Here is a 4,677-nt window from a genome sequence, read left to right as displayed (position 1 = left end):
CGTAGAAAGGAGGCTGAGCTTCAGGGGAAGGTTCGAGTAAGTTGGGGGAAAACAAGAGCTCCTTTCTTCTCTCCCACCTGAGGGACAGGGATAAGCCTAGTGAGTAGCCAAAAAATCCTTTCCCGCGGGCAGTTAGAGAGGGTGTTCCAAAGTGGTTCCCTGTCCCTTACACGTGCACGCCCTATCCCATTCCCATGATTCTATTGGGTTTCCTAGTAACAGATTTTTTGTTTTTGTTTTGTTTTATACTAACTTGTATTCCTTAATAAAGTGGATAATTTGAAGACATCTGCCTCTGGTCAATTGAAAGGTAATGACTTTTTCAGAGTCCAGATCATTATTTTTTATTATCCTTTGCGGTATGGTCTGTTGTCTCCTTAACTCGTGATTTCACTGTAGATTGTAGATACTGAATGTCACTGAGTAGGGTAGAGAGATAATCTGACCTTTCTTTCTCTAAGACACAGATTGTGTCTTTAACTGTGTGTATTCTAACATCACATCTGGCATAAAATGTGTTCCCTGAGATGTTTGGTATATAAATGAGTGAGTGAGTGAGTGAATGAGTGAGTGAGTGAGTGAGTGAGTGAGTGAATGAATGTCTTTCACAAGTAGCCATTCAAAGGTGGTTCAGCATAAACAATGAAAAATAGCTGTCAAGCTTGTTTAAAATTTCACATTCCTTGTCCATAAAATATTTATAGGTATCAGTAAGGGCCTCAGTTTTTGTAACACCAGCAAAGTGTTTACAATTTTTAGTAAGCCACTGATTTGAAACAAATACTTGAAATTTTACTTTTTATTGATACATATTTTTATTTAATTTTTTATGATTAAATTTAATGTGCTAATAATGTTAAACACACCAAAGGGCTTTGGATCTTTCCGATTTTACCAATAAGAACTCGAATACTGTAAAGGTGCTCTCTTTTAAATATTTCAGGCTGAATGGACTGATTTCCTCCAAATGGAAAACATAACTTCAACTAGGACACAATAATAACATTTTACAGGGTCTTTTTTTTTTTTTCCTTTATGTATGACAAGAGCTTGAGGATTTTGGTAAAGGCAAAGGTAAATAAAGGAAGAAAAGAAAAAGAATGCACTAGAAGCAAGAGATGGGCTAGAATCCTTCCAACTGCCTGATTCTGTACACAGCCTATAGTTTTCTTCACTGTCTTGATTTAAGAAAGGAATGAAATATTGATTCTGATATGGAAGAAAGAGATTCGACTGGAGGCAACACTGTTGTGTGGTGTTTCAGAGAGCTTTAAAATAATTTTTAAACCTCTTTTTCAAGTGTATACAACCAGCCTAAACTGATGAATGGTCATGGAGTGTAACACAAGTACATAATCAAGATAGAACTGAGATTTTGTTTGTTTGTTTCCCAAGTGGACTTTTCATTGAAGTACCTGCTCAATCTGTTCCTCATCAGTGTTATTATAACCAAATGGCTAAAGCTTCCAATATGGTCATTTTCAAAGATATTTCCAAAGAGAAATCTTTTTAAAAGCCATTCAGGAAAAATACCCTCTTTTTTTTCCCCACTGTTCAGAATGGAAAATAACTACTTATAACAAAAACTGCCCTAAATTCATAAAGTTATTCATCTTCTGAGCAGTGAAACTAGCACATTGGAAATTGATTACAACTTAAAAGAAAACAAATGAACATGAATCGTAATCATGAGTTATAGAACTTTAAAATGATCTCCAGGCATAAGCCCATAGTTTATTCTTTACTGCAGGAGAATATTTCCTAATTAAGACACACAATGACTAAAGCCACATTTCTCTGCATAGAATTTAAATGCAATTTCTTTTTTTTTCTTTTTATGACACATCAGTTGAAAATAGATGACTAGGTACCCCAACAATGGTAGGCTATGGTAACAAAAGCCATACAAACACCATATGCTCAAGGGTTTTTAAATCCTTTTACAACAGGGAGCTCAGAATATTGTCTCTCAACTAGGGTAAAATATATTGAGTCATCTTCCTGGAAAGTAACATTCAACTTGTAACATTTTGCAGTGTGAAGTCTCGTTGAATTTTTTCAGGGATGTTAATAAAATAAAATATTATAGCAGTCTAGCTTAAAAATCACTGAAGGAGAGGCTATAACTTATCACAGCTCTGACTAAATTTCAAAATATACATGATGAATGAGCATGAGCCAGGTATCCAATAGGAGGAGCATTTTTCGAATTGTCTAACTTTTAAAAATTGCCGAACAATACAATAATAAAAATGACAATAACAGTAGTATACCAGTTATCATTTTTCAAACACTTACTATTATCAAGCAACCTTTAATTACTCTTTTCAACAATAACATGAGGTAGATATCATCATTAACCACATTATGTAAATGAGGACACTGAGAACCCAGTGGCCATTCCAAATTCTCTATACGATGGGAAAACTGTTGTAAAATAAGTGTGATGGCAAAGATTCAGCTTTACCTCTACATTTTAGAATGCCTTAAGGAGTAAATATGCCTACATATTATATGATTTGTTATACATATATATATACTTATGTATATCCATTATACACATTTAGAATTCGTGTATTTGAAACGCTAATATTTCACAAATTTTAGTCAATTTTGAAAGGTAATTGAACTGATGACACAGGTTTTAGAATGTGTCCCTTTAATCTTAAGGAGTTGATGCTGAAGCTAAAGTCACATTTCAAACTAGAATTGTATGACAAGTGGAAAATTTATGTGGTTTTAAGTAGATCATTTAAAAAGAAATATTTTGGGAAGACTAGTATTATAATCACAGAATAGAAATGGAAATTGCTAATAGATATGAGAGCTCTTGATTTCAGTTCCTTTTAATAGATGTATTAGTTGTTCTATTTGGCTATTTACTTAAATAAGACATATTAAATCACAATAAATGAATGCTAAAACATTAACAAATTATAAGTTAAATCTTAATAAATAAATAATATTTATTAAAGTTAAAATAAGATTTATCTACTTAAAATTTACTTAAATAAGTTATATGTGTGCCTTTCAAGAGTAAGCATTAATATAGGGTATCAAATTAAGAAAGATTAAATTCCCTTCAACAGAGGAAAGGAACTGTAAATAACTGTAAATAACTCTGGTGTTTTTAAAATGTTTGAAAATATGGATTTGAAAATGTTAGTCTTGCTTTCTTCAGGCACCTTTTCCTTATTAGAATGATAGCTCCACATGTTAGTTTAAAAATTATTGGTACTCAACCTGCGCCTGTGTTTCTCTGCTAGAATAACTTTCCTTAGGAAATTCCACATTATGGATGTTCATTTGATTTCACATGCATGAGTGCTTCAGTGTTCTCCCACCAGTTACCACTTAAATTTCTATTAGTCAGGATGATTCAAGAAGAAGAATTCAATGCTCTCTTTAAAGATCACCTAAGTTATAGCTTGAGAGGACATGGTATTTTTACCTGCTTCTAAAGAAAAGTATGCATTTAATGCATTAGAATTAAGCTCAATTTTGTTAACTTGAAAGTATAAGGAGCAAAACTATGGCACAACTACTTTATATCCTTATATCCCTCTTGAACAGACATTTGGAAACCTAAATTTAAGTTGTAGAAAAAAAGGATTGCCACCATTGTTTTTTGTATCTATGAGTTTGAATGGTGGGTGGGGGAAGTAGGAAGATGTTGGTTAAAAGGGTACAAACTTTCAGTTATAAGATGAATAATTCTGAGGATCTAATATTCAGCATAGTGACTGTAGTTAACAATATTATATTATATACTTGGAAGTGGCTAAGAGAGTATATCTTAAATGTTCTCACCACAAAAAAGAAATGATAATTATATGAATCAATTGAGGTGTTAACTAACCTTGCTGTGGTAATCATCTTGTAATATATGTCTATCAATAAAGCTAGAAGTAAAAAAGAATTGCAATGATCCCATGGCCTTCACCATCAGCTCTCAGCCTAAGATATCTGGTCTCTACTGGAGGGAGATGAATGTGTGTGTGTGTGTGTGTGTGTGTGTTTTGAGTCCCTGGGTCCCTACTTGGAGAAAGAGGACAATGGAGGAAAGAATACATAGCAGGTATGCAAATCTCCTTAGGTACTGCGGGCAAGGCTTAGTTAAAGACTCAAAAGTTCAGACCTGTCAATTCTTCCATCTTTTATACTTACTAATGTAGTTAACAGTGAAGGGAACATCATGTTAAACATGAGGACCATTATGAGACTGACGAGCAACACTTGCCGTACATTCAAAATGACACCATTTATTAATTTAAACATTTCTGCCTATGTACCGAATCCCTTCAAATGTTACCCATACATTCATTGGCAATTTCTTGTATATAGAAAAGAAAGGATGATCTGCAGTTCATAGATTTATCTTTTTATGTAGTTACCATTTCTTCTCATTTTCCTCCCAGAGATTCTCCCTTCCCTGAACCTTCATGTTACTCTGTTATCACAGAATTTGTTCAACTAATACCTACACTAAACCAGTCATCTGGCCTTGTTCTTATCTTCCAACAGCAAGTAGTCACTACCTCTGTTTTAAACTTATATCTTCATCTCTCTAATTCTCAGTAGCTTTTCATTCTTCCAGATCTTTCATATGCTCTCAAAAATAATGGGATGGAGTTAGGGTATGGGGGGAGGGAGGTATAGTTTGAAAAACTCCTTCCA

The 4,677-nt window shown here is 33.5% G+C and overlaps 1 protein-coding gene across 1 annotated transcript in view; it reads right to left on the bottom strand.

Moving 5' to 3' along the window:
- NLGN1 (neuroligin 1) overlaps positions 1–4,677 on the bottom strand; it is a 995,729-nt gene that overhangs the window by 965,605 nt on the left and 25,447 nt on the right. The window lies entirely within an intron of this gene.

Source organism: Pteropus vampyrus, unplaced genomic scaffold (assembly GCF_000151845.1).
Source record: "Pteropus vampyrus isolate Shadow unplaced genomic scaffold, Pvam_2.0 Scaffold12, whole genome shotgun sequence".
In the NCBI taxonomy this organism is placed as follows: Eukaryota; Metazoa; Chordata; class Mammalia; order Chiroptera; family Pteropodidae; genus Pteropus; species Pteropus vampyrus.
This window is presented reverse-complemented; position numbering and strand designations above follow the sequence as displayed.